Source organism: Aptenodytes forsteri, unplaced genomic scaffold (assembly GCF_000699145.1).
Source record: "Aptenodytes forsteri isolate BGI_AS27 unplaced genomic scaffold, ASM69914v1 Scaffold404, whole genome shotgun sequence".
Lineage (NCBI taxonomy): Eukaryota > Metazoa > Chordata > Aves > Sphenisciformes > Spheniscidae > Aptenodytes > Aptenodytes forsteri.
In genome coordinates, this window is record NW_008795629.1 from 1,967,537 (window position 1) to 1,990,624 (window position 23,088).

A 23,088-nucleotide genomic window follows, 5' to 3' on the forward strand; every position below is an offset into this window, starting at 1 on the left:
CCCCGCCCCAATTTTTCAGGATTCTTCAGTGTTTGGTCCATCTTTGCTGTTTCATGGACACAACTGCAGCTGGCAGAATCCCCCAAAGATGGATCTGGTTGGACTATGCAGAGCCAGCCCCAGGTAGATTCAGGGTGCAGCAAAGTGACAATTGCTCTTTGGTCATCCTAGGGCCAGACAGCCTGGCCTCTCCTTGCTCTGTTTCAAAGAGAAGAAACATGGATAAATGCTTTTATTTCCTTAGTAGTCTGCCCAGTGAAAGGTGCTTCTCTCAGCTGTTGGAGCTCTTTCCAGGATGGAGCTGCAGACTGAGGGAGACAGAGGACTCTAGACATGCTGTACTGCAGTCCCTGGGCATCGTTCTCTCTCCCACCTGGAGGAAGGAGAATTTGGAAGAATTCCTGACTTGCCATGACTGGAAAATACACTGTGTGCAAAGACTGTGTCTCTTCATGGAGTTTAAATCCCCTGGTCTCATCAGTGGTAGAGAATTGCTTCCCTGTGGCTGAGCCAAAAAGGGTCTGAGCAAACTCAGAGCCATTGTCTCTATTCACACAAACATGTACTTTATTCCAGGACAATAACGCAGCACATTTTTCCTGCCTGGAATAAATGGTTGTTTTCAGACTTTGTGACAGAAGGAAAATGGGGGGAGACAGAGCAATTTCAGGTTAATGCCTGAAAAATGTCTCTGACAACACTGAGAGCTGGGACACGAGAGACTGGAAGATGCGCAGTGGGGCTCCCAAGCCTGCCTGCCGCTGCTGTCCCTGCCAGGGGGACTGGTTGGAGCCCCCATCTCTCCCTGCCTCACAGGGGTTCACGCTGCATGCTGTTCAAGGGTCCTGTGTCACCCAGCTGGGCTTCTCCAAAGGAGTCATCCAGCCCCATTGCTCTTTCCATGTAACTCAGGCAGAATTTGAACCAAATCTCGTGTTTGAGGCGATGCCCAGAGCTAGTGGGGAAGTTCAGACCAGATCCACACCTGAAAACCGCTGCTCCAGCATGCACCTCCACTGCGCTGAAACCAAGCCCAGGCCTGGACACTGTGATCTCCCCAGAACAGATGCTTCTCTCTGACATGCTGGAGGTGGTTCCCAGTGCTAGGGTGGCTGCTCTGGGGTCAGCTCTGCGTGGGGCTGCGGCACTCTCCCACCCTTCTCCTTGCCATGTACTTCGATTTCCCTCCGAGCCCTGCGCAGAGCCATCTCCCCCGCACAGGCTTGCAGGTGCCCTCCCTCCCTCAGCCACCAGAACTCTGCTCCAGCCTGTCCCACCCCGGTGAGCGCAGCAAAGCCAGGAGGCAGAGAAACACGTCTTACCTAAGCCAGGCATTTAAGGGCTTTACACGTGAGGGTGGATTTTCCTTCCTCTCCTGGGAGCCTAATAAGAAGCGTGTGCATTGTGAGGCTTTCAAAGGCAGCAGACAGGACCATGGTGAGAACTGACTTTAAGACTGGCCTGAGTTCAAGTCAGTAACTGCATTCAACATTGCTTGACCCCACTGACAAGGACATCCAGGACTGAAAACAATGTGGTCAGATGGAGGAAAAGCTTTGGAAGGATCATTGTGTGCTCCTCAACAAGGATGAAGAAAATGAGCTGGTGAGGGACTGCGCTGGGTTTTGGTTTCCTTGTGCGCCTCTTTTCCCACATGCCCATTTTGGATAGCTGCTTCTTCACCTTCACTCCCCATTCGGGCACTGGCTCTTCAACATAGCCTTGGTGAAGGCAAAACGCTGGATCAGTCCTTGCTGACTTTGAGATTAATTTTTGCAAAGTAAGGGCTAAGTGAGGAACATACTACTTCAGTCCAGAGGCACGAAACATGGAAGAGACCTTTTTGCCCACCACAAGTCATCTGGCCAGGGAGCAGTGTCCCTTTCTCCACTATCTGCTCCATTGTCTTTTCCATCCTAATTGTGAGGATCTCTACTGATGGGTACACTTGCCCTTCCCGGGTCATCACGTGTCAGAAAGCAAGTCATAGAGAAAGTGTTTACAAATGAGTTTTATCCTGGACAATTGTCTGAAGTAGTGATTAAATCACTTCTCCTGAAATGCAAGGGTCATTGCTGCTTAGCAGGTCTAGGAAGATTGGGCAGATGACCAAAGACTACCACAGCTCTCATGGCAGGAATCCCTTGTTTCTCAGTCTTTTACAGCAGCTTTTATGGAGCTGCTCTGTCCTTACAAGGTTTTTTTGTTAATGTTAATTGAATCTACTTTCTGTCTTTGATTGTGATTGATCCTAGAAGGGCTGCACTAAGTGTGTGCTTTGCAAACACGAGTTGGAAACTCTTCCTCTACCTGCTAACATGGAGTGATTACACAGTCTGGTGAGGGTGGGCGCAAGACTTTCTCCTCCAGCTTTCTGTGCAAGGAACAACTGGAATCCAGGTATTTCCAGTGCACAGACTGGGCACAGAAGTAGATGCCTCTGCACAGGTGTAAAATATAGTCCTGTCACTCCTGTATTTGCTGGAGACAGATATGTGCTGCATGCACTGGAAGCGCAGCAGCATGCTCCCCCAGGACAGGAGCCTCTGTCCTCTGCAAGCAGAGGCTGCTAGCAGGTGCTTCCCAGCATCAGGAGGCTGAGGAGAGACCTCATCGCTCTCTACAACTACCTGAAAGGAGGTTGTAGCGAGGTGGGGGTCGGTCTCTTCTCCCGAGTAACAAGCGATAGGACGAGAGGAAATGGCCTCAGGTTGCGCCAGGGGAGGTTTAGATTGGACATGAGGAAAAATGTCTTTACTGAAAGAGTGGTTAAACATTGGACCAGGCTGCCCAGGGAAGTGGTGGAGTCCCCATCCCTGGAGGTATTTAAAAGACGAGTAGATGAGGCGCTTAGGGACATGGTTTAGTGGGCATGGTGGTGTTGGGTTGATGGTTGGACTGGATGATCCTAGAGGTCTTTTCCAACCTTTATGATTCTATGATAAGTTAGTGAAGGACAGGCGCAAGGGCAGAGCAGTAACAAGAGAGAAAATGGTCCAGATATAACTCAGATTTGCAGTCTTGGACTGTATGGATTATACTGTTAAATGCTGATTACTTCATAGAAGTTATATTTTTATGCTAGCGTCACTGTTGGCCCAGCCTTGAGGATTGAGAAAGTGCCTCTGTCATGGGGATACAGGTGCTCAGAGCGTGCACACGTGGAAGAGATCTTGCCCTGCAGAGCACACCTGTACCTCTGTATCAGGATTGCTTGCAGGGCTACTAATAGCGGTGGGGCTGTAGCTTCCCTGGTTGCCTTCAGTAAGTTCTTGCTGGGGTTTGATTGCTGCTCGTGTGAGCTTCTTTTAGACTAGGGAGCTCGGGCCATTTGCAGCAGCCTGGATCCAGCACAAAATGAAAAATCTGCTGTGGGAGGCAGGTAAGGAGTCAGCTAGGGATCATCTGTGTCGTGCTGATTGCTACAGTGTTCTTCAGGGGGTCACTAGCTGGTGTGTGGATAGGGCCCTCAATGCCTGCCTCTACTTGCACAAGAAGCAATGGGGAGGCCAACTCCCTGATGAGGATGGAGGGCCAGCATGGATGAACGGGTGGAGTGAGGCTGTTGCCACAAGCAGCCTTTTAGCTGGGAGCCTGTGCGCCCTAGATGAGCTGTACCCACTTCCAGGAGACACCTCCCTTGTGCCATCCAGCCTGTGGCTGCAACCTTGCTGGCAGAGAAGGGCCCTGGCTCTGCCCTGGATGCTGCTGATGCAGCCTGCCTTGTGCAAGGTTGTCTGCGTCAGGCTGAGCCATGTTCTTTGTAATATATCTTCCTGCGGTCCTGTTTGCTGGAGCAGCCCTGCTTCCAGGTACTGCACTTCTTGGAAAACTCTTCTTACTGCAGACAGGCTCAGTGGGGTAAATCAGCTGTGAACGTGGGTTCCCTCAGCTCTGGCCTTCAGTGCTTCCTCCTAAGTACTGTGTGAATGCCCAGTGAATGCCAATTCTCTGAGAACAGGCTGTGCACCAGCACAGGCTGCCTTTGTACTCTGCCTGTGCAGAGCGATCCAGTTGATCGGCCATGTGTTGCAGCCATACAGGGACTGCACCAGCCGAGGCCACCTCTCCAGCCCGGGGGACTTGGGCTCGGGCCTGTAACAGCAGGACTGGGCTCCCGCCTGGCCCCATGCCGGCACAGTGGTGAGGACCTGGCATGACCCAGCTGTGCTGGGGTCCTGCAGCCTGTAGGAAGGGGCACCTCTACAGCATCCCAGATGTGGAGTGGTGCTGTGAGCTCCTGATGTATTTAAACCAGCCCTTTTAGACATGTATAGTGTACTTCTATTGATTATTTTCCATCATGTCTAATGCATTTTAGGGTTCCTCAGTTGCTGTGCTTAGCATATAGCTGTGTGCTAGAGCCCGACTTGCTGGCAACAGCCTATGATTTGGTTCATGCTAGAAATCCCTGAATGCCCTCACTTGGTGACTCCTGGCCTTATGCTCACCCAGTCTTAATGCCACAGCTCTTCCCTAGCCTTCCCTCTACCTTTGGCTGCAGATTTGATCCCCTCCCGTCCCTGTGGGGTGATGTATGAGTTGTGGTTCCACACACCTCCTGTCATTCCAGCCACCCCCCATAACAGGCTCCTTATTTTCCAGGCCTGCATTTGGAGTGTATTTATAAAAATCCTGCTATGGAAAGACAAGCAAATGAAAATTTCCTTGAATTTCCTTAGCTGTGGACACTGTGGTTTCTCCTCCCACCTTGAAAACACCACTTGTAGTTATTGATTTAAACTTCTGTGGCCTCTGAAGGAATAATGTTTTATATACGTCAGGGCTGCACATCTAAAAGCTACAGAGCTGATTTGAAATGGATTTTGCTAACCTGGTATAAGGGCTGCATGATTATCTTTATTTCAGTTGAGCTGCATTGATTTCACCTTAGTTTATGTTGATTATGATCAGATAAATCAAGTTAATTGCTCTCTTAAAGCTAAATAGGTGCTTACTCCACTGCCTTTAAATCACTTGAAAATTATATTTGAAGGTGAACCAGTACAATTGTTTGTACAAGCCCTCTCCAAGGAGCTCTGCTTTGCTGTAAACTTATCCTGTAAAGCACCAGTCATCCTTCTGGCATTTCTCTGACGTATATTTCAGATGTGGGACTTCCTTGTTTTTATTCTTGTTTTATAATTTAAAACACCATTTCCTCGCCCATCTCTCAACCACATAAGCTGTGTCAATAGGTTACACTATCCCACCACGTTGTGTACTTTAGTTGACAAGCTATTCTGGAAAAACATTCGGTGTAGTCACAAGTAGATGTACAAGAACCTTTCCTTTTACTTACTATCTCTGCCTACGTCTGAGAGGGCTGGGAAAGCACCCAGCATGTAGAGAAGGATCCAGTTATGCTACAGGCATTAAAGTTATTTTTAGCCCCATGGGTAGGTTTAAAGCAAATCAAAGGGTACAAAAATTCAAAGTTCATCTCAACGGGAAAAACTAAAGCTATGGACTTAACAATCTCCTTCACAGACAATGGAGCATCATGGAATAGATAACTATTGGGCTATTAAAATGAAAGGGCAAGTAGGGAAGATGACAGATGACCTGGGGAATAAGTTGGAGGCAGTGAGTGTACAGAGCAAAAAGAGCCTTTCCATATTTGTTTTCAAGATAAGGCATACATGGTGGAAGATAACACACCAGTAGGTATGGCACCTGGTACCTGTGAGGAGTTGCTCGGGGCTTGGCAGTTTTCTTTCCCTGAGGCAGATTCTGTGCCCCTGCTGCAAGGTAGGTTTCAGCAGTCAGCACTAATTTCGCATGGAGACATCCTCCTTGGTGGCTGGCAGGGCTGTTTGGTGCTAGCACTGCAGATAGAGAAGTGTTACTGTGATGGGTCAGCTGCAGTCTTGATGGTAAAAGCTCCAGACTGGAGTTAATTCTTCATTAATCCTGGGAGACCTGATGTGAGAACGCTCCTCTGCCAGCAGCAGCTCAGCAGCATCCTCCTTTCAGCAGCTCTGCTGTATCCTTAACTATGTCGTATCAATCGGCAAACTCTCATTTCCAAAAAATGACCTTGAGCAATTATGAGGGAGGGCTTCAATCACCAGTCTTTCTTTTCAATAAGCTTGGGCTTCCTGATGAACAAACACCAAGGTCAAACTTGTTAACAAAGAATGCTTTCTCTTTGCTGTACAGGAGATACTTGGCTACAAACCCCAAGGCTGGCGGCGGGTCTTGTGCATTGCTGGATACATCTTGTCCTGTGGGGCTCTGCTGCTGCTGTTTTACTGGAAGCCAGAGTGGGACGTGTGGGCAAACTGCATCCGCTGCAGCTTGGAAGAAGCGGACATTGTTCTGCTTAGAACAACAGTAGGTGAACCTTCCTAGCTCATTGTTATTTGCAGAATTTATTGTTTTCACAGATAGGGCAGCCTGTCTGTCTTTGTCTGCATGATGTAGCAGGTTAATAACACTTTCCACTTTTGAAAGTGGAGCAGCCGGGATGAGTCAAGCTTCAGAGGACCAACCATTTTTATTTGTAGAGTTTGAAATACTGTGTAAAAGACCATGTTTACACTAACAAGAGCGCAGCTACTCTGCCTGAAGGCTGGGCACCAAGCAGACTTCAGGCATTGCTGCTGCCCATCCACAGGCTCCAGCAGCTGCCCTCTGCCATAAAACAGCTCTGCCTCTTCCCTTCCTTTACGTGCATGGGGTGCAGCCAACTGGCTTCAGCGGAGGGATCATCTTCAGAAGTTGTGGCTGTTAGTAGCCTTTCTGCTTTAAAGTTATTGGAGAATGCTGAGGAGATGGGTTTTAGAGAGCTAGATTTCAGGCATTCTAAGACTCCATGACTGTAAATTAAAACCCAACCCAATTCTAGCAGAGCAAATGCTTAAGACACTTAACGCTCAACATTGCAGTGATATTTCTAAAACAAATGCACTCAAACCACTAAATGAGTAATCTATTGCTCATTGTAACTAGTTACATTAGACTAAACTGATTAAAGGACAATTCAGTCTGACAAATGCATGTATAGCTGAGTTGCTTTTGTCTACGGTGTGTAGCCAGTAACACAGCGTTATAGGAGTTTTGTAGAGCAAAGTAGCTCTAGTCTGATCCCATAGACTGAATATCCCATCCAGTAGCTATTGAAGCACATCTTCTGGTTTAGTTTCATCTTCTCTGGAATTGCTCTGCAGTGTGAACCAAAGCAAATGGAGATGATTGCGAGATTGACTTCGAAGTGCTTTGCTGATTGGTACTAAAACACTGATACCAATATCCCTGTTACTATGGCCTTATATTTGCTATGATTGCAATGATGCCACAGTACTGTAGTTCTCTCATATACACTTCCCAGAGTCAGGAAACATTATCACAGGCAACACTTTGGGCTTGTCACTGAACTGTGCTCTATTTCTCCAGGATGAGTTTCAGAGATACACCTAGAAGAAGGTGACCTGGATTGATTTGTCCATGTTGGCACTAACTGTTGGTGGTAATTCAGGTGGTCCTCTTGTAGCTGATAAAGACTCTGTCGTAAACAGAGCCATAATGAAGCCACAGTTAAAGGTAAGTAATCTATAAAATGGAGAAAGATGGCAGGGAGGAGGTGGGTGAAATAGGAGTCAAGGCACTTGGAGGCTCCCAAGGTGACCTGTCAGCATCTTCCTGCAAATCCTGTTTACATAAGCTCAGGTTTTCTCCTAAAACATTGGGAAGTATTTCTGTAACAGCGAGATGGTTTTCCCTTGAATGGCAAAAGGAATTTTTGTTATTTGGTCTTGCAGATGAGATGTATCCAGGTGCAGAAAATCCGTTATATTTGGGACTTTTCTGTAAAAATTTCAAGAAAGTTGGGTGAGTGTCAACAGCCTGTTACAAAACCCTTTGTGGTAGGGGACTCCCTTGTCTGAACTTCCTCCTGTTATCCTAGATCATTAGAAGACAGCAACACAGGTCATGGTATACACCACAAGTGTGGAGCTGGCCTCACAAGGGAAGAACAGAAGATCAGGTACGGTCTACATATGAGCAGATGTATGAGCTAATTGTAAGTGTGACCTATTCTTCCTTTCAAATCCATGTGAGCTTCTTGCTACTCACCTTAGTAGTAAGGCAGTGCAAACTCTGTGGGTGACATTCAGAAAGGTGCAAAATCATTATCCCTTACACTCTGTTGAGTTCATCTTCTCAGTGATACCAGGCTAAGTCTGGGGAAAACACCACCGGTTCCACCTGGGGTTCAGGGCACAGCAAGCCGTGACTGGCTTCCTTCGGCATCATCTCCTTAAAAGCCCTCTAGAAAGCTCATCACAGGGTTTAGCAGCAAACTGATGATCTTTTCAACAAAGAAACAGTAAAATTCTGCCTCTGTGTAAAGTCCTCTCGGATACAATAGCTTCCTGACAGGTTTATCTGTCCTGCTCAGCTGTACGGTGCCCCCAGGACTTAATTTTTTAGGTAAGTGTTAATGTAATTTGAGTGCACAGTTTTCCACGTGAAGTCTTACCCTATGTGACTAAGCTACAACATGGGGAAGTCTTCTCTACCTTCCGACAGGCAGCTGGTGTGTGGGCCTAATGCCATCAAAGTTGAAATTCGTCCTATTTGGAAGTTACTTTTTAAAGAGGTCAGTAAGTCAGACTAGCACTTGGTGGGACAGGTTTGAAGTATTTGAAGACTTTACCTGGGCACACGGGGATGAGGTGATTGGTGCTTCATAGGCATAAGCCATGGAGGAAAGTTGGTGAACCTCCTTTGTAACTATTAGCGCACATTCCTGGCAGAAGGTTACAGGGAAGAATATAAAGCTAAGAGGATGCTTGGTGCTGCATACTTATAACAGCTAAATGTTTCCCTTGTGATGACTGTGTCCCTTCTTGTAGAGCAGGAGTGGTGGGGACTGATGTCCTTCTCTGCTCTAGACCCTTATTCCCAACTGAACATCTCCCATGAGCTGGGACATCTTGCCTCGTGACTGAGCAGTGACCTGCACCTGGAGTGCTTGTGCTTTCTGCAACTGCTAGGCCTGACCATAGCCACATCAGTAACTGTCCTTTCATGTAGGCTCTTGGTAATGATCTGCATTGAAAATTTTGTTGGTACAACTAAGGCACACTTGTTCCTCTTTAACAGCCTTGTTTCAGTAGTCCAAAGGTAGTACAAAGCATTGTACAAGCTTGCTTGTGGCCTCAACAGCAGTGTAAATCAGGAGTGTGCTTTAGAATAGAGGAAAACACTTGCAAAATTCCTATTTTATAATTGCCTTGTTCACCTAGTAACTTCCTTTTCTCCTACAACATAGATGCAAGACAATTTTTTTCCCTGCATAAATAAGGACACACTGCAAGACTGTTCTTTCTCTACAGAGGACAAAACAAACACATCTTGTGGAGAAGAGAGACACGTATGGATGGTAACTTTCTGAGTTTGCATATAGAAATGCTGGATGTATTTTTTTTGCCAACCTGTAAGCAGAGGTTTTGCATGCAGGATATCGTCATGTCATCTGTGTTCGCTTTAGTGGATTATGGATGCTACATCAATGTCTTTAAAACAAAAAAGAGCTATGAATGCTGGGACTCCAAGCTAGCATGTGTCTGAACTTTAAGTGGAGTTTGTTTGAAACCCTACAAAATACACGAAAAGCTCCAGGGTTCCTGAAATTGGTTGGATTTGATGTTACCAACCTTTTAGTGCCCCTTGGAGATGGTTTTGAAGAGAACTCTAGTGTAGCACTCTAAAAAGTTTATTTAATTTGAACTTTGCACTTCCATCCAAGGCTGAAGCTTCATGTTTGCAATATTAATGGTGGTGCCTGGAGGCAGACTGGTCCTCATAAGCTTGTGGTATTTCAGTCCAGATACAGCTTCAGTGGCCGAAGACTGGCATCCTGATTTAGTGTCTCTTTTTCTTTGACATTCAGTAGGGCAGTATTAAATTTTCATTGAGGGACCAAATTTGCCAGATGAATAATTCATTTCAGTTCCAATCTTTATGCAGAAAGCTCTTTCAGAGGCTATTTTCGTTATACCAGGTCTACAGAAAAGTGTCATTCCTTCAAACGAGCCAAGTGGTGGGCAAATCTCTGAAAATCTTCATCGAATTCTTTTGTTGTTAGCTAGATAACACAATAACCAAAATTATATTCCCAGACTTCAGTGTGGCTTGTTGCCTGTTTTAGCATAACACATTAAAATGAGTGATGACTGGTATTGTAAGACTGACGCAATGTAGAGTAGCCAAAAGTGTGGAAGTACAAAGAAATCAAGCCTTCATTTTAGCTGTAGTCTAAGACTGATTACTGATGACTCCACGGACCCTTAGTTCTTTGCCATTTTTCTTTTTCCAGATAAATATCATATTCATAGTGACTTTCTTAAATCACAAAGTATTAAAGACATTTACTGTAATTTGGTCTTTCTTTCACTTTTGGGTAGTATCTTCTGTGTAGCAATTACTTAGTATTGGAAATGTTAAGGTCACCTTTGTTAGATGGCTACAGTGGGAAACCAACTGGCTGGTTTTAAATCTGACTTAAAGCTGCCAGCATAGATGCTGCTGCATAGTAACTGGTTAGCAACAGCTTTTAATTACAAACATCATGAACTACATGTAAGCTGGTAAGTTCAGAGTTGGAGGTTATTAATGCTCTAAAACAGCCATGAAAGAATGCTGCCTTGGGATGGCAAAACAGCCCTTCAAATTGGTGTTTGAGACTCCTGGACACTGTAATGGAATGTTCTCACCTCTTCCCACACTTGATCTCTCCTGATGTGTGTTATGCCCATCCCCTGACAAGTGTTACATTTGCATTTGCAGATCTTAAACCCCTTCTACATGTTCCAAGCCTTCACCCTCATGCTCTGGCTGAGCCAAGGCTACACTGAATATTCAGTGGCTATCATAGTCCTGTTGATCATTTCTGTTGGCTTAACTGTGTACGACCTCAGACAGGTGAGTCTGCCACACAGCTTGCCAGCTCCCCATCCTGCACTCTGCTAGCAATTTCATCTACCACAGACACAAGTAGCTATTTATATGCTCTTTCTGGTTATTTTTATTGCTGTGTATTCTGCTGTATTACTACAGGTTTATTTCTATAGAAGAGTTGAAAGGGTCATACCTGGGGTCTTGAACTTCCCAAGAATTAAAGATGATCAAAGTCTGATACCTGGTCTTTGTAAGGCTTTATGAAGGTGAACTATATCCATGAGTCTAGTTCCTACTGTGATTTCCGGAGGACTCACTTCTCTTAAGGTTTGCCAAATAGCAGGTCTTAACAGCAAAAAGAAGCATGAATTTCTTATTTCTCAAATTTGTTCAATGCTTCTGTCATGAACACAGCTGCTTGGAAGCATTTTCTAATAGTCTCAGCTCATTCACTTTTTGACCTCAAGCATTCACCTGTGATAGACCCGAAACCTTCAGTCTCTATGGCAAAGGCAAATAGATTGAGCTGAGCCTTACGCAATGTTTGCCTGCCACTGAGTATCCTCATGCAGCCAGATGAGCTTCCTGGTGCTTCCTGCTGTGGAAACACAGAACACTCTTGCTGGGAGTTGGGAAAACATTTCTTTGATTTCTAAGCCCACTTTAAATACACAGGGAAGGCAAAAATCACATGGAGAAAGGACATAATGGGGGAAAAAGTGAAACTGTGTGAATGAAAGTACAGATGGGGAAGAGTGATAGGAACAGAAGTCTGGCAGAGGCAACGTTTTAGTCTCCCACGTCTAGGTTTTTAGGTATCACATTCCTCTGCATTGTCAAGATTTAAAAGCAAAAACGAACTTGGGGATTCCTGGGTTCTGGTAAATGTTTTGTTAATCTTCAGGAAAAATACAAGGGTTAGAGAACAGCTTTGAGAATTACAGTTCCTCCAGACAGCATGATGTGATTAGAGGTGGTGGCAGGGTGAAGGGAAGGCAGCGCTGGGGTGCACCGACCACGCTCGTATTCTGCTTCAAAGCCAGGCACAGCTCACATTGCCTCCAAGTTCACTGCTAAAATCATTGTTCCTGTGCTGAATTACTGGGAAAGGGCAAGATTCGGCCCTTAGAAAGGTTTCTTGAGAAGGTAATATAGCAAACTGCTCTGTGAAGTACTGCCCAGGAGGAAGCAATAATTTGCCCTTCCAGGAGCTGGCTTTTGTTTGAATCAACTCTGCTTTTCCCTGGGCTGGTAGATGCACACAGCACGTTCCCCGCATAGGTTCCAGGCCCCCGGCCTCGCTGGGCTTTGGACAGTACGTGCTCACCGGTGCGCTGTGCTGACGAGGCACTCCTGTGCACCCTCTGCCCTGCCAAGGGCATGCTTTTATTGCTGCCTCACACTGGTCTCAGCGAGGGCTTTGTGAATAGCTTGGGCTTTTGCCAGCACAGGTGTGTTGGCTACGCATGACATTTTTGTATCTCTGACTAATATCTGCAGGATGACTAGCGCTCCCATGTTGAACAAGCACTTGCATCTCTTTGAGCGCACCTTTGTACTTAAAGTGTTGGTGTCACGTCCTGGTATTGCAGAGCACAAAGAACAGATAAGGTCTGTTCAGCTCTTTTTTGGCAAGGATGGTTTCATTGTGTGACTGATAGTTTTGGCAGGAAGAATTACAATGTTTGGGGCCTCTGGATATTCTTCAAATTGGCTTGACATCTTCACATGAACAATGCTAATGAAGAAATCCACACTCGGGGATCAGTTTTTTGCAATTGCAACTTTTAAATCAAGATAAGGCATTCTCTAATGGCCTTGCAATGACAGTTGACTTCATCATTATCTCAGGATATGTAATTGTCTGAATTAGATTGCAAAAACTGGCAGAGCACAGACACCTAGCTAAATTAGAATTTCTGTTTTTCTTCTTACAATGGCAGTTTTGTAACGATAGTCTTTACAACTTGGTTGTCCTGTTGATAGCCTCTGAGCAAGGATCAAACTGTTGAGCACAAAGAAACCCTCTACGAAGGGACTGTAGATAGCAACACTGCAGCTAAGGAGACTTACTCTGGCACAAAGCAGGAACAGCCTGAAGGTTGAGGGAGATGCAGCGGCATGAATTGGAAGCAAACAGAAAATTAGGTCCATGTTCCCACAGCAGCTTGTTCTAGGTTAACTCAATGAACTTGCATCCTGACTTCTAACAAGCGCTGTGAAACCTCCCTGGGACAACTCAGCAGAGTTCAGTTTCTGTGATGTTAGCGTGATCACTGAATTGTAACCTACTGCTTCACTTGAGTATTGGTGTTTCGACACTCCAATTGCTTTCCCATCAACAGCAGTCTACCAAGCTGCACGACATCATTGAGGAGCATAACAAAGTCCAGGTTACAGTCTCCACGAAGAGCAAAGGTGAGTCATCTGTGTCTCATTTTCCTCACCAGCCCGTATAATTAACTAACATGTTGAAATGTATCTGGAATTGCACAGCTCCTGTTGATTTCTACGGCTGAAATGTGAAGGGCGAGCTGCAGGGAGAATGGGGCAGAGGGAGGTGAGCCGGGCAGGGCAGTGAGAAGTGTGGGCACAGCCTATGTGGTGCGGTAATGATGCATCTGTATCTGTGGCATCTCTAATGATATAGGTGAACCTAGTAATTTGTGTTAAGAGTTGAGAACGGCTTGGAAAATTTAATTTCACAAACAAGCAACTAGATAACAACTCTGGCCTTCTGAGACCTGCTTCCCTGCTCTGCTATAGGCTACTTTCACAATCTTAAGTAGCTTGTGAGCGATTTTCAAGGAGTCTAGATATATGGCTCCCACCGAGGTATGCGCTTTCTTTCCTGTGTCTCAGTTCCTTGCCCGTAAACTAGGGGTTATGGCTATTTTTGCCTCCCAAAGATGTTGAGATGGGCAACTGCTAGGGTGATGGGAGATGTAAAGGCCTTGGACAGGTTTTCTTGGTCAAAGTGTTTTATGGACACTAAGCAAATAAAACTGAAGACAACCACTTGGAGGGAGATGTTTAGACAAGGGCCGATCTTTGTGCTGTTGCTTTTCAGTCAGTATTATTTCTAAGAAGCGCTGGCCTTATATCATGCAGCGTAGAAGTTTAGTGATGATGTGTGTGCCTTGAGACTTTAATTGCCCAGAACTTGTGCACAAGTAAAGTTGATTTTTGTATTATTCTACAGGTTGCAAAGAGCAGGAGTCTTGTTACTTAGTCCCTGGAGACATGTTTCTTTTAGATGGAAGAAAGCTCTCCCATGTGATGCTGTCCTGATTGATGGAAGCTGTATTATGGATGAAGGTATGCTCACAGGTGCAGCCTTGGAGTTTGAAATGCTAACACCCTGTGCAGATTGTCTGTCAGGGAGATGTCTCTATCTGTTCTGACAGCAAATTGTTTACTATTTATTAGAGTAGTTTGCAGCAGGAGGTGGAAAAACTGTGGCTTGAATAATTCGCAGTTGTCTTGAGCTTTTGACCACTGCCATTGTGTAATATGCATTTCTTATCCACATTAAAACCAAGTAGAATTAATATACTGTCAGGAGTAGAAAGTGAAAATACATACTCAGTGTATGAGTATCTTTTGAGTTTTCAGATTCTGATCTTGCAGCAGTTCTGTTCAAGCAGGCAATGTATGAGCACAGGGGTCAGTGTGATACCTAAACATCGAGGCACTACAAGGCATGAACTTGAGTCAGGGGAAAAATTTGGCCCAAGCCCATTGATAGAAAATGCTCAGAGAAGCCATCTGATGTACTCTGAAACTAGAACTATAATGGCTGTCACCACAAATCCACATGTGTAAGTACATAAGCAAGCTAATTAGTCAGGTAAGTTTGAGCACACCTAAAGGGTGCTGTCACTTTCTAACATGCAGAGTCTGATAGACTTTTAAATCCCCCTTAAGTGAAGCTGCACGCTGTTGTTCTTAGGTGAAAGCATTCCGGTTACCAAAACCCGCTTGCCCCTTGTGGAGAGTCTGATGCCCTGGAAAGAACAAAGGACAGATGGACAGAACAAAGCAGAATAAATCTGTCATCCCCGGGGGCAGAGCTTGGGGCGCGTTGCTCCTGGGCAGGAGGGTTGGACCCCCCGAGAGTGGCGGGGGGAGGGGAGGGAGGCTGTTCCCACCCCACCGCCCCCCCTTGACAACAGGCACTGTTTATGCCCAAAGGAGGATGAAGAAAAAGATGATTTCTGCACCAGACCACAGAGGATTAATATCTGTTCAACCTTGTTTGCTTTGACAAAGTAAGGCGCTTCCTGGGTCCTGGGAAGATGCTGGGGGCTGCTAGGAACACGGGATATTTTTTTTTCCCACCCCATCTACCCTGATCTAACCTGTTTGCAGAAGCCGGCGGCAGATGTGGTGGCTATGGCCCTGTGCCTCTCGCTATCCCCGCTGCCTTGACAACAGGCACTGTTTATGCCCAAAGGAGGATGAAGAAAAAGATGATTTCTGCACCAGACCACAGAGGATTAATATCTGTGAGCAGATCAACCTTGTTTGCTTTGACAAAGTAAGGCGCTTCCTGGGGCACTGAAAGATGCTGGGGGCTGCTAGGAACACGGGATATTTTTTTTTCCCACCCCATCTACCCTGATCTAACCCCAGGGAAAAATCCGCTACAGGTGCCCGTGCAGCAGGGTCACGCTGTGGGCAAGAGGCTTTCCTTAACCTGCCCGGGAGCTGGGGAAGGACCTCTGGGAACGTGGCAGGAGGAAGGGGTGGGCAATAGCAGGGTAACTAGATATTTATTTAAATTTAGACGGGCATGCTGACAGAAGATGGACTGGACCTGTGGGGCGTCATCCCTTCCGAGGGAAGCCGGTAAGGAAAGGATTTAATTTAGCAAGAACTAATCTCCAGTGTGAATGTATTGCCCAAACGTCTAGTTAGGAGGCAGACAGTTGCATAGGATACAGAGAGACAACAAATAGCATGCAGCGAGAGATGTTCGGGTGCATTTGGGGAGGCAGAGTACAATGGGTGTCCCTGCTCCCTACTCAGCTCCTTCCCTCCGAGGAGGGCATCTGGGTGCTGCTGTGGCAGGCGTAGTCATAAAGGTTGCTGCTAATTCAAGGCAAACAGAAGTCAGCAGCAGCATGAGTGCTTTTAATTACCCTGAGGGGATTTGGAAAATATGCACAGAGCTTTTCAATTATGTCATTCTCAGCACAGTTCAATAAATATTCTTAATCTAGTCAATAAACCTTTCATCATTTAAATGTTAGGATAATGCTCCTTCTGTTGAAATTAAGTGTTGCTGACTTTGGTGCCTGTCAAATCTCACCTACCTTCTGTAAATGCCGTGGAAAAAAAAAAATCCATGAGACCACAGATCAGACCTGCAAAGCTCAGGTGTCCTTAAGAACTCCCTCAAATCCATGGCAGGCTCCATCTCAATTCCAAGCCCAAAGACTATTGAAATCCTCAAGAAATAACCACTATGAAAACATTAAACTTTACTATATCCAGAATTACACTATTTAACTCATATTACTGTAATACAATAACAGACTTCAGCTCTGCAGTGCATGTTATGCCAAACTCAATTTTATCTTTTGCAGTGGCCAGGACAAATCACACACCCCACGTCAACTCCCAGGTTTCATTAGTAGTTGTTAATATATCAGATACTTCAACACCACAGAGATAATCATGCCATAATGAATGAAAGGATTAATTCATTGCGAGAGGAGAAAAATCACATTCCCAATACTTCCTCAAAGGACAGAGAGAAAATTACTATCTGATCCAAATTAATGAGAAGAGATTAATAAGTGTCAACCAATAAAATACTCTTCCAGTGGGACCAAACCGCTGGCACACGGGACAGTCTCTTCTTGGCCCCCCTCCAGCGCACCAGGCAGGCCACGCTGAATAGGTGCACGTTGAACAGGCTTGGAGCCCACCAAAGGCAGACAGCTCATGGTAGTGCCAGAATGATTTCCATCAAGGTAGCCTTGCAGGTAGCGTCTGCTCACATGAGCAGCAGAACAAAACTGGATCCATATATCGGAATAAGTTCACTTAATAAAAAAACCCTTTGCAAGGTGTCAAAACATAAGGCTGTCTTTGCAGACGTGTCCAATCTGCACCCAGCTGGGAACCAGGGCTGGTGGCTTGCTAAAACACAAGAAGGAGCTATTGCTGTCTGCATTGATCTCATTAGCCTATTTGCATAATTACTCTTTCTTAAATGTTCACATCTTTAAACATGTTATAAGACTAGCTGTCAGCTAAGCTGAATACTGTGAGGCAATGACAACAAAGGAATTTCATCCAACTTGCAAAATATCCTATTGTACGTTTAATAAGATATAAATGTTTGTTGGTTTTATGTGGTGTTTAGCAGTTTCACGGTGTCTCTCAAGTATTAATTAATTAATAAGCCAATTATGACCAGGCTGAGAACAAGGTATAATTTGCTGGAAACAGAACAGACTTGGATGGCCCAGGGGGACAACAGGTCCCGGATTCATTGTTCCTTTTGATAGAGCTGCGAGCTGTCATGCTGCTCGCTTCCAGATGCGTTTCACTGTGCCTGTGTTAGTAACAGGGGATGCTAGTGGTTATCAAAGGTAAATAAAATCTGTTTAAATTTCTCCTTAACGTGCCAGCATAAATGATAATGGGCTGTGATCTGGTCTGGCAAACACAGCTTGTCAGCCAGCCAGTTTCTTAGGGGGAAAAATGTGTGTGTGAGAAGAGAGGACTCCGAGAAATGACTCCATGATGAAATTGTAGAGCCTTCCTGCTGCCCAGCTTCACACGTGTTCGGTCTGTACTGCGGGGCCAAGAAGGGAATAAACCTCAAGGTTTTCCACAGAAAGAAATTGGGGCATGAATCCTTGACAGCGTGCCTCGGTGTAACTCAATAGGAGTCAACCAATGTACCCATTTTTAAAGCCAAGGTGTGAGGGACAATCATCTGGCGTCTGTGGATATGCAGATGTAAAATCTACAGTTGGAATTGAAGGTCGGGCTCCTCGTGGCTCTCCCATGTCGCTCCCGGGGGTGCGGAGTGCAGGCTGCTGGTGCTCATCCACCCCGGTGGGTGCAGAGCACCAGCCTGAGCAGATGCACCCCCTTTCCGTACTGCAGCTTCACAAAGCTTCTCCTAGGGTGCTTTGCCAAAATTCTTTGAGATCCCTGCTGTAAGTTGTTTCCTCTCAGTGTCTTCTCTGCTTTGTCTAATACCAAACAGCAATTGCCAAGCAGGACTCCCGTGCCTGTGCCAGCCCCTCTGAGTTTTTTTTACCATCTCAGTTACTTGTGTCAAGCTGAACTTGTTGCCAATTAATTACCGGGTACTTCTTAGTCTCCTGAATGCATCTGACTTGTTATCAGAAGGATGGGTAGGACAGTGTGTTGCTTGCTGTTACTGGGCTCAGCTCCACTCGATGCAGCAGAGCAGCACCTGTAAGCATCAGCTGAGGACTTATGTCTCTTCATCCCTCTTGTAAGTGCTCCCACTAACCCTCTGCTTTTAATCAGGTTTCAGAAAATCCGTAAGTTCCCATCCAGCACTCCTCTGCCCTGGGGACCCGTGTGCGGAGCCATGGCAAGCTGTCATTCACTGGTTCCTTTGGCCAAGGAGATTCAGAGATCCACTGGACTTGAAAATGTTTGAGGGCACACACTGGGTAATGTGACTTGCATCCTCTACGTACATCCAAAGCACAGGACAACCCCAACCCAGCCCATGGGGGTTTACTCACAAGTCAAGCTCAAATACGTGCCTGTAGGAGAAACTCCTTTTCAATCCTGGTCATAAGAGCTGGAATTTGCTCTGTTATTTCTACTAACTGCATGGCAGACTTGCAGCACTGCAGCTGCTTTTTGATAGTCCAGCGATCATTTTCCTTGGGGCTGCCTGAATTTGCTCTCTTAATTTGATTTGGAAACACCGGAGTGTAAGGAAGCAGAGGGGGAGCCTGGTTGCTGCTTGCTGGAAGCAGGGGATCGGACCACGCTGTTGACCACGCGGTGCGCTGACTGCAAGTCAGCCAAGGAAACACACGGGCAGGTTTTTATACCCTTATGCTAAAGGCTGTTATCTCTGATTAGCGAAGGGACATCCCTATGGAGAAACCAAGGCTGGAGCGTCCAGCTGAGTGAACAGCAAGTCGCAGAGAGAACTGGGGAGGAGGCGAGAGATTGAGCCTTGGGGCTCATCTGTGGGGATGGAGGGTTGCTTGGGTGGGAGCAGGACAGGAGGAGACACGAGAAGGAAAGGGGCTGCTCTTCTCCCTCCTGTGTCCTAGCCTGGAGGGGTTCTGGGTCTCTTCAGTTAACTGCCTTGTCACCTTTTCTCCTTCACCCTTTTGCTTAAGAGAGATTAATCAGTAAGTAAAACAGATGGCAGCTCTTTCAGCAGCACTGCGGGAAGGGATCAGGCTGGTGCTCGCTCCTGTGGAAGCGCAGGCAGCAGCAGAGCCACATGACAGCAGAGGGGGACTATGAGGGTGAATGAGCCTTGGCAGCACATAAAGTAATAGAGCTGGAGGGCTAAAAGCATCCTACACTGAAAATTACCACCCTGTTTCTGCACAGAACTTCAGTGAGAGTCTTTTAAAAGCAGGAGACTGGAAGATAAAACCAGCTAGATAAGGATAATTATTTCTCTTTCCCTTCATCATTGATACAGCATTAAATTTATGTGGAACTTGAGTTTAGAGAAACCACAAAATTTGACACAGGTTTTGACTCATCAAGTCAAAAGATGCAAGGCCATGTAGGCTTCTGTTAAGGACACAGGCTGCAGGGAGGCTGTCACTGACGATGGATAGGAAGACCTATTAGATCATAACAAAACACTTCTGCAACTGGGTGCCAACAGTAAGGGGGAAACACGCTCCCATGTGCTGCTGCCCCTGCTTTAACAGACAGGTGTGAAGCCAGAAAAAAAAAAAGCATCGGAAATAGTGCTTTTCCTTATACAGGAGACAGATGACTCCAGCACAGCTCAGGATGGGGCTGGTGTTCTCGACACCTGCATTGTTAGACCAGGGCCGAAGGCCAGCAGTGTAAGTCCAGTTCTTTCTGAGAATGAATATTCTGTGTTTTCAACCTGCAGCATGTGCAAACTCCTAGCGCATGCGCTATTCATTTACCTGGGCTAGCAGCTGCAAAATGCCTTTCAGCCACTCTCGGTACTGTATTGCATCTCCTCCCAAAACACCCTGGAAGCATAGAACCAGAAAAGCAAATTCTGATTAAAGTGGAGATGCTGCTCTGAAGTGGCATCTAAAGCACTTCATGTGCCTTAAAAGCCCTTCATTTCCAACTTCATTATTTGCACTAATAAAAGAATCAGACTTCTCTGAGTCCTCACCCTGTAAAGCTGCTGGCAAAATGAAACTGCATGATCAGTCTTAGTGGAAACTAATGCAGAGAAACCATGTAAACAGAATAAATGTCTAAAGCAAGAGTTTATCTGCAGGAGGAGGCAATGTGAGTACCGACAAAGCATTACAGCTAGAAGCATGGACGTGGGTCCACAAGTCCTGCTAGTAATGGTCGTGCAACCCCACTTGCAGATTTATCAGCATCACCCCAAAGCACGGTGTTATTTGCCTCACTCTTCTCTTGAAAGCGCACTTAGGAAGCCCCAAGTTTTGACAGTTAAAAATTATGTTTCTAGTCCAAATGTTGAACCAGCCAGCATCCTACCAGTGGAAGGAGTGTGATTTCTGCTGCCAATACCACGAAGACAGTGCTGTGGCAAGGAAGTCGATCTTGTTTCTAGGATTGCTCTGTTCCCATGGTAATGTCACTGTAACACATCAAATTTCAGTTCCCAGGACTGTAAATGGAGGAATATTACGTTAATATGTGGTTATTAAGAGAAAGAATGGGACAAAGCCTGGAAAACCAGTTAAATATAAAGGAAAACATTGGGATTCCTGGGAAGTACACTGGGAAGACAGACTTGTTGAGACTGCAGTCCCTAAACTTGTAATCAGTGATTTGATCCCATAGCCAGAAGGCAGCAAAAGTGAAATAATCTCCTATTAATAATAAATCACCGTAGCAAGAAAGTCTCAACTGAGCTGAAGTTCAGAAGGGATTTGCTTTGTGTAATCAATGACTTAAATAACATCTCACTCTCCTGACCTCTCCAGGCTCCCGTGGAAGGAATAGCAATCCTACATCAATTCCCATTTTCTTCTGGGCTGCAGAGGATATCTGTTGTTTCACAGAAGAGCGGAGAGGCACAGTACGACCTGTACATGAAAGGAGCACCAGAAATAGCGTCCAGCTTTTGTACAAAAGAAACCGGTATAGAACTGGGAAAGGGCAACTTTACAGTGTTTATTTGGACTTAATCCAAACCAGAGTTTATGTTGGGGCTCTAATCCTACAAGGTTTTCAGCGCTCACTCTTCCCACTGGCCACGCTGCAACTGCATGTATATGTCTTCCCACAAGCAAGCCTTGGGCTTGTTAAACGTCATTAGTTAATACTACAAACAAGTTTTCATTGCTTGTTTGTAAGTTAAAGATGCACACAGCCCAACAGCTAGTGAGATGCACAGCCTGAGGTTCAGCCCCTATACATCCCTTAGCTGACTTGCATCAGCTGAAGATATAGCGCACAAATAATGCTGCTATGTCGAGATACCCAGAGCAGACGTAGGATCATGGTAATTGCATGTGTCAGAGCAAGCCTGTTGTGCTGTACAAGTTCTTAAATTTCCTGCTAATTTATTGCCCTGTAAATTCAGCATTGAGTTACTGACCCAGCTTGCAAAGGCTTTAAATCTCAGCGATGGGAAACTTGCTGTGGACATGCAAATTACTGTTATTAAGGATAATTGGTATTAACACTTGAGCCAAGACTTCTGTCCTCTCTCTGCAAGTAAACATAGGCTTTTCTTTTTTGTACATGAACAATATTATAGGCTTATACTTAATTTTTTCTGCAAACTTGAAACTCGGGTTACATTCATTGAATATGTCAAACGGATGCCAAGCAAACACAGCACCAATGGTCTGTGGCTTTGTGGTTTGTTATTTCAGATGGCACTGACCTGAAAACAGGTGAAAATGGTTTTGAGGGACAATGGAAAGATTTAGTTTAGAACCACCTAATATCTAATGACACAAACCCCCAAACAAGTCAACATCAGCAAGAAAAATGTCTTCAAAATTATTTTCCACTTTCTCAGGTTTCTAAATAGCTCATCTTATCCTGTCCTGATTGTTTCTATATTGATTACAGCTTAATGAATAATTAGGTACTGCACTGTAAAGCTGTGATTGCAGTAGGTAGTGACTACAAAATACTGCAAAGTTAAAAGGAGCTCTTTGCTTTTAGAGTCATGGGAATGATCAGAGAATTGAAAATTTAGGATTTGGGAGAATTCCTACATTGAGGTATAAACAAAAACAATTTCCTCAGTCACTCAGTATGTACGCAGTAAAGCTTAGGACAGAATTATGGAGTCAGTTATTTGTCCTCTGCCCAGTAATTCATCTTATCTACCTGCACTTTAACATGCATTTAAAAAGTATAACATAGATGCAGAGATCACTTATTTGAACAGTCAGTTACACAGCCTTGATACAAAACAGCTGACTTCTATGAAAGGCCACAGTGCTGTAACTAAGGCTATAAAGTGATTTAAAGGACAGGCATTTAACCCTAGAAAAGCAATCAGCAAGGATGGAATATTCTAACCATGAAACTTTTTTTTTCCTGTAAACAGTCCCAGCTAACTTCTTAAAGGAGCTTGAGATGTACACAAGCCAAGGCTTCAGAGTCGTGCTGGCCCATAAAGTGCTAAACCTAGGAAAGGATGTAGATGTGAGCAATCTAGAGAGGTAAGGCGTGCTGATGAGCCACTGTTATCGCTGTGGGGTTGCTTTGCTATCTACTTGCTATGACCTGCCCCAAACCAACCTGCCCTGACCCAAACCTTCCCCTCCCCTCCTGCCAAAGGAAGCCTATTGGGAAGCTGTACCATATAACACCTTCCTCTCAGCAGATGCCGATTACACTGTTAATTGCCTGCTTTACTACTGCCCTTGCAAGGCTCACTGAGCTGAACTTCAGCATCTGTTATCAAAGGGTAATGAAAGCTGGTTATTATGCTTCTATATGGCAACGGATTGGGACTGCAATAGAAATTCTGTATGCCATAATCTGTGG

The 23,088-nt window shown here is 45.4% G+C and overlaps 1 pseudogene; it reads left to right on the forward strand.

Annotated features, from left to right (window-relative positions):
* Positions 1-1,542: 1,542 nt before the first annotated feature.
* LOC103901519 overlaps positions 1,543-23,088 on the forward strand; it is a 32,518-nt pseudogene continuing 10,972 nt past the window's right edge.